Here is a 13561-nt window from a genome sequence, read left to right as displayed (position 1 = left end):
TGTACAAAATAAAGGACAATTGTGTTCAAAAATGGAATCTGTCTTTATTGAACAAAACTGGGGGAGACTGGGAAAAGCAGGTGGGAGAGGGGAAGAGAGAGGCTGGGAGAGGGGAGGGCAACTAAAATGATCAGGGGTTGGGAACAGGTCCCATATGAAGAGAAGCTAAAGAGACTGGGACTTCTCAGCTTAGAAAAGAGGAGACGGAGGGGGGACAGGATAGAGGTCTCTAAAAGCAGGAGTTGGGTGGAGAGGGTGCATTCAGAAAAGTTCTTCATTAGTTCCCATAAAGAAGGACTAGAGGACACCAAAGGAAAGGAATGGGTAGCAGGCTTCAAACTAGTAAGAGAAAGTTGTTCTTCACAAAGCAAAGAGTCAACCTGTGGAACTCCTTGCTGCAGGAGGGTGTGAAGGCTAGAACTAGAACAGAGTTTAAAGGGACGTGAGATCAAGTCATGGAGGTTGGGTCCATGGAGTGGTATTAGCCAGGGGGTAGGAGTGGTGTCCCTGCCCAAGGTTTGTGGAAGGCTGGAGAGGGATGGCACGAGACAAATGGCTTGGTCATTGTTTCGGTCCATCCCCTCCAGGGTCCCTAGGGCTGGCCGCTGTTGGCAGACAGGCTACTGGGCTAGATGGACCTTTGGTCTGACCCAGTACGGACATTCTAAGCTCAGGGCTCAGGGGTCTCACTGGACCACCCTGATTTTCATGCACTCCTGCTCCTGGATGTCCAGGCTGGCAGCTCTCCTGCCCTAGACGGCCACTTTCCTGTGCCTAGTGTGGAGATCATGGACGAGGTCCACGATGTCCGCACTAGCCCAGGCGGGTGCCCGCCTCTTGCGGTCCAGGGCAAGCTCCCGGGAGCCGCCAGCCTGGCCACCCGGGGGCATCGGGTGGGTGGCTCAATCCGTGCCAGGTGCAGGGTCTGCTGGCTGGGTGCTGGCAGGCTTGCACCTGGCATGGGCACCGTAGCCAGCCCATGCCCCTTTAAGGGGTCCAGGGCCGGGAGGGGGGCAATAGAGTTTCCCTGGTGTTGGCCAGAGTGGCCACCAGGGAAACCTGGGGAGGGCTAGCCTCCCACTAGTTCGAATTAAGGGTCTACACAGCCCTTAATTCGAACTAGTAAATTCGAACTAGGCTTAATCCTCGTGGAATGAGGATTACCTAGTTCAAACTAAGCGCTCCGTTAGTTCAAATTAAATTCGAACTAACAGAGCGCTAGTGTAGCACCTATGAAAGTTAGTTCGAACTAACTTTGTAGTGTAGACATACCCTGATTGATTTGTCAGATAAGATAATTTCCCAGTCACGTGAAGGAAGGACAATCCTATTTCAGGGCTTCTCGCCAGCCACCCTCTTCCTTGTTTATTGAAGATCACTTTTCAGAGGTGTTCAACAGTGGTGCATTAGAGCAAAGCTGTCCAGCCACTCTGTCTTGCTGTGGCAATGGAGCGGATCGCATTTGGTTACATTCTTCAGTTTCCATCGCTTCTTCCTCTTCCTCCTTGTGGGGCTAGAAAGGCTCATTGTGCCATTAATGTCAATGGGATGTTTGACTATTTGGTGTTCAGCAGTGGAGTGAGTCTTTTGAAGGATGAAATGCCAAGCCGCCCAGAAATGGCTATTTTGCCTTTCCTCTTTCCTTCTGTAGCAACTAGGGGGTCAAAGGGTTTCTTCTAATATTTCTGTTTCATCAGAAATTCCAGGGCCTGACCAACCTGGAGGACCTTGTGGGATGGCTGGAGACCCGGAAATGAGACGTGTCTAGAGTCATACCCTCAACTGAGGATTAAGTGTCTTCCCACTCAAACTGGGGTTGGGAGTGCTGCAAGTCAGGTGTCAGCTTCCCGCTGTGATATAAGAACATAAAAACGGCCATTCTGGGTCAGACCAAAGGTCCACCTGTCTTCTGACAGTGGCCCACGTCAGGCGTCCCATAAGGAGTGAACAGAATCACCAAGTGATCCCTCCCCTATTGCTCATTCCCAGCTTCTGACAAACAGAGGCTAGGGACACCAGCCCAGCCCATCTTGGTCCATTGATGGACCTAGCCTCCAAGAATTGATCTAGCTCTTTTTTTGAACCCTGCTGTAGTTTAGGCCTTCTCAACTTATTTGCCATATTTCAGGTCTTCCCCAGATTGGCATGGTCCTCCAGGGAAAAATAAGTCAGCAACACCTGCTATTTCTTATGTCAAAATAACTAGATAAAACTTTTTGAGGCTGCCTATACATACCTTAAAGCTCCAACTTTGCAAACACATCCACATGCCAAGCTTTATCACTGAAGTGAGGTGTCCCACTGAAGTGAATGGAACTGCTCAAAAAGCGAAGCACTTGCATGATCAAGGCCTACAGGCTCAAGAAAGGACAACCAGATGATGTAACTTTGCAGTTCACATCAAAGGCATCAGAGCCATCCACATCGCTGCCACAGTCCTGTTGTAACTGACTGAGGAGGGTTTATTTTTAAATAGCCTTTGTGACGGGAGAGAATTAGGAAATGATGAGCCTCCCTTAAACAGGTCTAGCTTGGTAGATGTGTGCCCTGGAGATCAAAGGGCTAGGTGTGTAGCCGTTACGTACGGTGGGAATCCTTTCTTCAATTCTCCCCACCCCTCTCTCCCAGAAAAAATACCAAAGTCAAGATGGCTTCCAGCACCAGGTGATATGTCTTTGTAGGGCCAACCACAATTTAACTTACAGGAAAAATAAAATAATTGACAGATCATTGTTTTGAGCACCAAGCCATTAAATTCCTTAAGTACCCCTAAGGTTGTGCACTAGAAGACCTCAACTAATAAACAGTTTACACTTTATTTCTAACTTCACATATAGGGGAAGTACGTACACACAAAGAACATTCACATTCAGGGAATTACAGACTCTTGAATGATAGGTTACTTTCCCTGTTTGCATAAAGTATATTTGAGTTGTGCATATTTATATTAAAACATATTTCCATAAAAATAAGGGTGTGTAGCATCCTGTGGGTCATTATTAGAAAGGTGTTAGAATCTTGGGGCTGGAAGAGACCTCAGGAGGTCATTGAGTCCAGCCCTCTGTCCAAAGCAGGACCAATCCCAACTAAAACATCTCAGCCAGGGCTTTGTCAAGCCGAGCAGCTGTTTCCTACAGTAGCACTCCCTTATGATCATGCCAATAAGAAATTGCTACGTGTAGCACATTCCTATAAGGTTGGAACTTTTGACATTACACCGGCACTTAAAAACCTCTAGGGATGGAGATTCCATCACCTCCCTAAGTAATGTATCCCAGTACTTTACCCCTTGCTAGTGAAATAGTATTTCCTAATATCCAACCCAGACCTCCCCCACTGTAACTTGAGACCATTGCTCCTTGTTCTGCCAACCGTCACTACTGAGAACAGCCTCTCTCCATCCTCTTTGGAACCTCCCTTCAGGATGCTGAAGGCTGCCAAATTATCTAAAAGGCTCAAGACAGAATGAGAAAATCTGAACCACTTGCTATTTAGGAAAGATACCTGGTGAGGGCTGTAAGTTATTCAGTGCAGTCTGCTTTTCCTGAAACTCTACGCAGCTATGAAACAGCCCTGCAGTTTGTGAACCCAAGTCACAGACTAGCAGCAAGGTTTTTTTTCCTGTGTAGCCCTGTTTGGATAGCTCAAATGGTGCCCAGTTGGCAGTACAAAAACAAAAATGGGGATTGAAAATGTGAGCCTGGGTAAAAGGATTTCATTATTTTAGTCCATTTCCTGATATCAAGTTCATTCTGTAAATGGCTCTCCTGTGAGTGTGACACAAGCCTCCAGATGGATTATATGTAGACAATTATATGGTGTCGCCAGGAGGGCTTTGGCTTCCTTGACCACGGGGTGCTCTTCCAGGAAGGACTGCTTGGCGGAGATGGAGTTCACCTTTCCAGGAGCGGGAAGGCCTTGTTTGGACACAGACTGGCTAACCTTGTGAGGAGGGCTTTAAACTAGGTTCGACGGGGATAGGTGAGCAAAGCCCACAGGTAAGTGCTGAATGTGTGGGACTGGGAGATGGGTTGGAAATGGGGGGGACTACGGCCTATAATGGCAAGGAGAAAGGAGGGTCAGGGCACAACAGGGAGGCAAGATCAAATCAGTATCTTAGATGCCTATATACAAATGCGAGAAGTATGGGTAATAAGCAGGAAGAACTGGAATTGCTAACCAATAAATACAATTATGATATCATTGGTATTACAGAAACCTGGTGGGATGGGACTCATGATTGGAATGTTGGTATGGAAGGGTACGGCTTGCTCAGGAAGGACAGACAGGGAAAAAAGGGAGGAGGGGTTGCCTTGTATATTAAAAATGTACACACTTGGACTGAAGTGGAGATGAACGTAGGAGATAGCTGTGTAGAGAGTCTCTGGGTTAAGCTAAAAGGGGTAAAAAATGAGGGTGATATCATGCTAGGAGTCTACTACAGGCCACCTAGCGAGGTGGATGAGGCCTTTTTTAAACAATTAACAAAACTATCCAAAGCCCAAGATTTGGTGGTGATGGGGGACTTCAACTATCCAGACATATGTTGGGAAACAAACACAGCGGGGCACAGGCTATCCAATAAGTTTCTGGACTGCATTGGAGACAACTTTCTGTTTCAGAAGGTTGAAAAAGCTATTAGAGGAGAAGCTGTTCTGGATTTGGTGTTAACAAATAGGGAGGAACTAGTTGAGAACTTGAAAGTGGAAGACAGTATAGGGGACAGTGATCATGAAATAATAGAGTTCATGATCTTAAGGAAAGGTAGAAGGGAGACCAGCACAATTGAGGTAATGGATTTCAGGAAGGCAGATTTTGATAAGCTCAGAGAACTTGTAGGTAAGGTCCCATGGGAAGCAAGACTGAAGGGAAAAACAACTGAGGAGAGTTGGAAGTATTTCAAAGGGACGTTGTTAAGGGCCCAAAAGCAAACAATTCCGCTGTGTAGGAAAGATAGAAAATATGGCAAAAGACCAGCTTGGCTTAACAAGGAGATCTTGCATGATCTCAAAATAAAAAAGGAGTCATATCAAAAATGGAAACTAGGACAACTAACAAAGGATGAATATAGGCAAGCAACACGGGAATGCAGGGGCAAGATTAGAAAGGCAAAGGCACAAAATGAGATCAAACTAGCTACAGGCATAAAAGGAAACAAGAAGACCTTTTATAAATACATTAAAAGCAAGAGGAAGACCAAGGACAGGGTAGGCCCACTGCTTAGTGAGGAGGGAGAAGCAGTAACAGGAAACTTGGAAATGGCAGAGATGCTCAATGACTTCTTTGTTTCGGTCTTCACCGAGAAGTCTGGAGGCGTGCCTACCGAAGTGAATACAAGCAGAGAGAGGGTAAGTTTAGAAGATAGGATACACAAAGAACAAGTTAAAAATCACTTAGGAAAGTTAGATGTCAGCAAGTCACCAGGTCCTGATGAAATGCATCCCAGGATACTCAAGGAGCTGATAGAGGAGGTATCTGAGCCTTTAGCTATGATCTTTGAAAAATCATGGCAGACAGGGGAGATTCCAGAAGACTGGAAAAGGGCAAATATTGTGCCCATCTATAAAAAGGGAAATAAGAACAACCCAGGAAACTACAGATCGGTCAGTTTAACGTCTGTCCCAGGGAAGATAATGGAGCAGGTAATTAAGGAAATCATATGCAAACACTTGGAAGGTAATAAAGTGTTAGGGAACAGCCAGCATGGGTTTGTGAAGAACAAGTCATGCCAAACTAATCTGATAGCTTTCTTTGATAGGATAACGAGCCTTGTGGATAAGGGAGAAGCGGTGGATGTCATATACCTAGACTTTAGTAAGGCATTTGATACGGTCTCGCATGATATTCTTAATGATAAACTAGGCAAATATAACTTAGATAGGGCCACGATAAGGTGGGTGCATAATTGGCTGGATAACCGTAGTCAGAGAGTTGTTGTTAACGGTGCTAAATCCTGCTAGAAAGGGATAACAAGTGGAGTTCCGCAAGGGTCTGTTTTGGGACCCGTACTGTTCAATATCTTCATCAATGATGTAGATATTGGGATAGAGAGTACGCTTATTAAGTTTGCAGATGATACCAAACTGGGTGGGGTTGCAACTTCTTTGGAGGATAGGGACATAATTCAAAATGACCTTAGCAAGTTAGAGAAATGGTCAGAGCTAAACAGGATGAGGTTTAATAAAGAAAAATGCAAAGTGCTCCACTTAGGAAGGAACAATCAGTTCCATACATACAAGATGGGAAGCGACTGTCTAGGAAGGAGCATGGCGGAAAGGGATCTAGGGGTCATAGTGGACCACAAGTTGAATATGAGTCAACAGTGTGTTGCTGTTGCAAAAAAAGCAAATATGATTCTAGGTTGTATCAACAGGTGTGTTGTAAGCAAAACTTGTGAAGTCATTCTGCCGCTCTACTCTGCACTAGTTAGGCCTCAGCTGGAGTACTGTGTCCAGTTCTGGGCGCCACATTTCAAGAAAGATGTGGAGAAATTGGAAAGGGTACAGAGAAGAGCGACAAGAATGATTAAAGGTTTAGAGAACATGACCTATGAAGCCAGGCTTCATGAACTGGGCTTGTTTAGTTTGGAAAAAAGATTAAGGGGGGACATGATAGCGGTTTTCAAATATCTAAAAGGGTGTCACAAGGAGGAAGGCGAAAATTTGTTCCTCTTGGTTTCTGAGGACAGGACAAGGAGTAATGGGCTTAAAGTGCAGCAGGGGAGGTTTAGATTGGACATTAGGAAAAAATTCCTAACTGTCAAGGTGGTCAAATATTGGAATAAATTGCCAAGGGAGGTAGTGGAATCTCCCTCTCTGGAGATATTTAAGAACAGGTTAGATAGACATCTGTCAGGGATGGTGTAGACGGAGCTTGGTCCTGCCTTGAGGGTGGGGGGCTGGACTTGATGACCTCTCGAGGTCCCTTCCAGTCCTATTATTCTATGATTCTATGATATTGTCTCTTGTTCTGTGTCCTACCCAGGCATGTGGTGTTCAATTCAGAACAAGTATACATTCACGTGACCCAGGCTGGAATTTCCCAGAGGAACAGAAGAATAATTCTGCTTTTGGAGTGAACAGCATGAGAGAACGCCAACACAGAAGAACCTAAACTGAAGATTGGGGAAGTTTTCCAAGTGCTGAAACCAATGTCACTGTGATAAAGTCCCCAGCCCAGGGAGATGATGGACCTTCTACTTGAAGCTGGGCAAAGCACTCATGCCCGATCCGGCTCCCATTGCGAGTCTTTACCCTGACTTTATTGGAAGTTGGATTGGGCCTTAGCACGTCTTTCTAAAATATATACTCAACCTCAAGCGATTGGGCTCAATGCAGAGCTTTGAGTGAGATTCTGTAGCCTGTGTTATCCAGGAGGTAAGGTCGTAATAGCTACTTCTGACCTTAAAATCTATGAATCTACATCCATTACCTGATGTAATGGTAACCCTCGTGAATGGAGGCAAAGAGAAGACCTAAAAGTGAATTCAGAGGCCCATAGCCAGCGGTATGAATTTCAGGCGCTTGTAGTTAGAAACCAGATTCAATTAAAGGTTGAACCTTCAGTGAACATGCTCTCCTGGTGCTTGGGTACTCTGCAGGGCAACCGCCAAGGAACAGCACCAGAAATGGCCCCATTTATTCCTGTCTGTGGGTGAGGAGAGTGTTTTATGACTAAGACAACCTTGGCCCTCTGGATGAGTCACCTGCAGGATTTGGCTTTTCCATAAAAGGGCACGGGAAATCCTTCAGACTCCAGGGCTTCCTGACTGTGTGCCCAGAGGAAAGGAAGAGGAGAGGAGGGATGGGAACTACAGATCTCTGCCAATGTAAACAGCAACTGGGCCCGTATGTAAGATGAAAAGCGGTGTCAAAACCACTGAGCTTCTGTAATCAGGCCTACAATGAGCAGGAGGAAACCCCCTCTGCCAGGCCCTGTGGCTTTCTGAAACCACAGCCTCTGTGTGCACAGTCATGCAGGGGGAATTGATACCCGAGGCTTCAGCAGATAAAGGGCCCTTGGAAACTGAATGCCATTGTGTGGGCTCCCTGATGCGAAAGCGCAGAGGGGAAGGTGCTCTCCTAGCCAGCTGGGTTGCTCCGGAATGTTCGACTGAGTTAAAGCCTGGTACGACAATACACACGTTAATCATGGGACAGCTGGAAGCCTTTAGGACAGTGGTTCCCAAACTTTTCAGCATTATGCCCCCTTTTTGATTTTTGAGAACCCCCCCCCCCCCCCACACGCACACCCATAGCACCAAAACTTGTTGAGCGGGGGAAAAAAAAGAAGAAGGACCTGACCGGGGCCAAAACCCATTCTACTGAATCACTGTTCTCGGGAAGTCAGAGTGACTGAGTGCTGCTTTGTACATGCGCTACAATCGCAGCTTAGTGTAGGGCAGGGGTGAGGAATAATTTTTGATGGGGGGAGCCACTCCAAGTATTTGGTAAGTGGTCAAGTATTCATGATGTGAATGGAGGAGGTGCAGAGTCTGGGAGGGAGTTGTGACCTGGGGTGGAGGGTTTGAGTGACGACCTGGGGCAAGGAGTTGGGGAGCGGGAGGGGCTGGGGTGCCAGAGGCAGGCTGTGGCTGCGGGACGCTCACTTAGGCGGCTCCTGGCCAGTTTCCCATCAGGTCCCTCAGGCAGGCTCCCTGCCTTCCATGCCCCCACATGCTGCTCAGAGCAGCCAGATGCAGGGGCCATGTGCATCTCTGAGCTCCATGAGCCCAGAGAGGGCGAGAGGCTTTGCACGCTACCCCCACCCCAGCACAATCTCACAGTTCCCATTGGCCAAGAGCTGGCCTGTGGGAGCTGCCTGGGCTGGGTTTGTGGGGCAGACAGTGCATGAAGTACCTCCCAGGCTCACAGCACTCAGAGGAAGCATGAGGCCCCCGTAGCCGGCTGCTATGAGCGGCATGCGGGGGTAGGGCAGGCAGGGAGTCCGTGGGCTGTCTTTTGCCAACCCCTGCTGTAGGATGCAGCAGCAGGCTTGTGGCCTTTGTCAACTGTAGGATCATTGACCCATTCTGTGTTTGGAGTGGGCAGCTGGGAGTTGGTTCTGCTCCTTTTGCAGGTGAAGGGGGAATTTCCCTGATTTCTGATGAGTATGTTCAGAGTGGTTCTTGGAGCCTGATCTTGTGCTGAAGGCACTGAACTGGGACTCCGGAGATCTGCCTTCAGTTCCTGGCTGTGCAGGCTCCACCGTGTGATCTTGGGGAAATATTTATGGTCCCAAATGGGGCTGAACACCCTTGAAAATCTGGATCTGAACCTTTGTGACTCCATTCCCCAGCTGGAACATGGGGCTGAAGTATTTCCCTTATATCTTTAGGGGCAGAAATAGTCTTTTACTCTGTACAGCACCTAACACAACAGAGCCCTGCTCTTGCTACCATAAATAATAGCAGAATTCACAGGGCTTTTTAGGTCTGAATACAGGCAGTCCCCGGGTTACGTACAAGATAGGGACTGTAGGTTTGTTCTTAAGTTGAATTTGTATGTAAGTCGGAACTGGTACATATTGTAGGGGAAACTCTAGCCAAACATTTCTCCAGAGCTCAGTTTTATTCTCCCACACCTCACTTCCCTCAGTCCTTTATTCTCAAGCTGAGGTGTCTGCTGAGAAAAGCCGCTCCGCGTCTCCCTGGTCTGCTGGGGGGGGGGGCACTAGCTTCGCGTCTCCCTGGTCTGCTGGGGGGAAGCAGCTAGTGTGGGGTTGCCTCACCCCATTTGTAAGTAGGGATCCGATGTAAGTCGGATTCATGTAACCCGGGGACTGCCTGTACTTAGGCATTAAAATGCAGTTGTATGATAGTAAGTTGGCTAGATGCCACATTCCTTTTCCCCATCAACTTTATCCAAGCCACTCCAGGGCACAGGGTGCTTTCCACAAGTGAATTTTATCTGCTTTCAGTTTATCCCTCCAGACTGTAAAAGGGAAGTCTGCATTGCTGATCAAGGCAAGGGAAAGTTCCACAATCTGCCACATCTGCTATGGAGTTCTATAAATATTTCTGTAAGTCTGAGACCCACTCATCTGGGCTGTGACCACACAGAGAATGGGAAGTCTTTTTGACAGAAATCCCACATCTTTGCCTACACAGCCATTTGAACCCTATGACCTGGGACTACAGCACTATAGTTACAATTGGCTTCCTCCAATCGCTCCTCTGTCTGGGAAGTAACTATTTTAGCCTAACGGTCTACAGAGAGCAGCTCTTACCTCTACAGCAATCCTTAAAAACAAACAGTCACTGGAGGTGAATTCATAGTAGCATCATCACCAAACCAATGACCTATATAAACTTCATTTAATCCTGGCAGGTTTAGACTACAAGCTTTTGGGGACAAGGACTGTCCAATAATGTGTGTTTAGGCCTTTGTACTGGGCATTGGTCTCAATTGAGGCTTTAGGTTGGTAGGGATAAAGAAGGGTTTCCACACTGAGTGGGTTGGGTGCTTCAGGGACCGTGACACTGCAGTGTTTATTAGCAGCAGATGGCGATTAAATGCTTTGGGGAGAGTGGGAGAAAGATACAAAGGTTACTGCAGTGGGCATAGATAAAGGGAGCTTGTTACCAGTTGCTGCACAAGGTGAAGTCTTCTGAAGCTTAAATTTCAGGCTGTAGACCGTAGAGAGAACATCAGAGAGGCCTCTGTAGCAGGGCCGGCCCACAACATTTTGGCACCTGAGGTGGGGAGCTCAAATGACACCCCCATTCCACTTTTCTCCTGCCTGCCTGTTATGTCTCTTGTGCCCTCCTTCCTCCAGCGCAGCACTCCACCATCTCTGGGCATCTAGAGCAGAGAGAATACATATACACCGGTAGCAGATACAAGTTTCTACGCTCTGGGTGCACAGTCTGGCACCTGAGGCAGCCGCCTCAGTTTGCCTCATAGTAAGGCCAGCTCTGCTCTGTGGCAGAATCCACCTTTGTCTTCACTCTCTACACACATTCGTAATAGCCTTTGTGAAAGAGATGCATTGAGAGAGACTGTCTGAAAACTCATAATTTGCTGGTCATTGCTGCCTGGTAAGATATGCATGCCAGCACTGGATGGCTAGTTGTAAAATTCCTCAGTGTGACTTTATTCATACATGGTCCATATCCCTTGGCTCTGCCCGGGCAGCAGCCAGGCCTGGCCTAGACAAAGGAAGGAATATGTGCTTGCCTTAATTTGCATTTAAGCCATAAATGTAGTTATCAAGCGGGGAGGGGTGGGAAGAAAAGTTCTTCTTCGAGAGGCATCCCTGGGGGTGCTCCACATTAGGTGTTGAGTGTCCCAGTGTTTCTTGATGGATTTTTCTTGGCAGTACATGGGGGGCCGCGTATGCGCAGCGCCTCATCCAGTGCCATCACGCCCCCCCACCCCTCCCTTCAGTTCCTTTCTACCATCCCCGGCTTCAGACGGAACTCCTCAGTGCTACCACAACAGACTTCTCCCCACAGTTTATTTCCTTCAACATTTATTTAGAATTAGTTTTATCTTCACAGTTCTGACTGATAACATATATCCTCAGTCTCCATTCTCTGACTGCTCCCCCTCCCTGCTCTCAGGGGATTAGGAAGAGTGTTTTCCTAACTTTTCACCTCAGCCATCTATGGAGGCCTCTATAATATCTGCTTATCAGACACAACCAGATTTTCTCAGAGCTCAAATGGCTCCCTGGGCTCCTTATTTTTGGATGCCACCACCTACGCTTTGCTCCCCACAGTGGCAAATGTTTAATCAACCCCCTCAACAACATAGAAAAAGACCATGTAAGACCAAGCATATGGCGAAGTCTTGCTCTCTCTTAACCCTGTCACCCCATAGGTCCATGGAGGGAAATGACAGTGAAAGCCAATGTTCTCCAATTTGGGTTTCTGTATCTCTTCTACATTCAAACGAAATCTCAGGCACTGAGGAGGCAGTCCTGACACCTACCTCTCATAGCACAGATGATGTTTCCTCTTTCCAAGATCTATTTAAAGGAGTTGCCAATGACATGACTGTATCGATGGAGGAAGTTCGGGTTTCTCAGAATGAACTCATTAACATCCTTCAGTCCAGCACAGCCACAGAAATTGCACTCCCTATTAACCCTGCCATTCTGGAGCCCACTAAAATCCTGCAAGATGGATACCTGCATCCATCCCACCAACACGCAGAAAAGTGGATCAAAAATACTATGTTCCTCCCAAGAGTTTCCAATTTCTCTTGACACACCCTCCACCCAATTCCCTTATAGTAGATGTTTGTTTCTCTGCTGAGCAACAACAAAATCACTCCACCCTGTCAGAAAGAAGGTTTATGCCTCGGCCACACTTCAGATGAGGGTGGCAAACTACACTGCTTTACTCAGTAAATACGAGTTTAATAACTACACAAAATGTAATACTTGTATTGAAGATATCCCTGATAACAAGAAGGCACAGTTTAAAGCTCTCATCTCAGAAGGTCAGATAGTATTGCGAATAGCCCTTCAAGCCGCACTTGACGCATCAGATACAGCTACAAGGACTACGGCAACAGCTGTGACTATGAGACGAGCCTCATGGTTTAATTCTTCTGCCTTTCCCCGCCAAGTACAACCATCGGTAGAAGATCTTCCATTCGATGGGGAAAAGCTTTTTTCCACAAAGACCAATGAGTTGCTCCAATCGATGAAGGATTCCAGAGCCATACTGCAGTCACTCAGTATCCAAACACCTATGACGAGACCAAGACAATACAGGTACCAACCATATCAGAGACCAAGGTATCCACAATTCATTTGCCAGTACTGGAGGCAAGACCATGCTCCACACCACCAGAGGGGGTGGAACAGGCAAGACAGATATCGCCCTGGGTATGTCTACACTACCACCCTAGTTCGAACTAGGGTGGTTAATGTAGTCATCCGGGCTTCATTTGCATCTTGCCGGGCACCGCCATTTTTAAATCCCCGTTAGTGCGGACTCCGACTGGGGGTGGGGTGGAAGAAGCGGGAGGGGGAGCAGGCGTGGGAGGAGGAGCGATAGGTGGGGCAGCCGTAGGGGCTGGAGCAGCAGGAGGCAGCAATCGGTCTGCTGGGCCTGCAGGTGCTCGTGGAGGGCACAGCCCTGCTCCTGGAGCTCCCTCAAGCTCTCCCGCCACAGCTGCAGGTCCTCTTGCACCCACTGCTCCTGGCCGTGGACCTGCGGTCCCTGCAACTGCAGCTGCTGCCTCTGAAACTCCTCCAGGTTGCGGGTGCACCTGCTAGCTCGGGTTCGGGGGGATGCGGTCCAGGGCCTCAAAGTGAGGGCAGGCCTCTGGGTCAGCCCCTGGTTGGGAGGCCCTGGCGTAGGCCTGCCGCAGCTCTTTAATTTTGAAGCGCACCTGCTCTTGGGTACGCATGTGGCCAGGCTGGCAACCAGGCGCCTGTAGACGGCCGCATTCCTGTGCCTAGTGTGGAGATCATGGGCATGGGAGGCCTCCCCTCAAATCTCAATGAGGCCCATGATCTCCACACTTGACCAGGAAGGCACCCGCCTTTTGCGGCCCCTGGCAGGCTCCTGAGTGCCACCAGCCTGGTTCTGGGAAGAGGTGGAAGG

The sequence above is a fragment of the Pelodiscus sinensis genome, chromosome 24 (genome assembly GCF_052426305.1).
Source record: "Pelodiscus sinensis isolate ZL-2025 chromosome 24, ASM5242630v1, whole genome shotgun sequence".
NCBI lineage: Eukaryota > Metazoa > Chordata > Testudines > Trionychidae > Pelodiscus > Pelodiscus sinensis.
Note: the sequence above shows the minus strand (reverse complement) of the source record.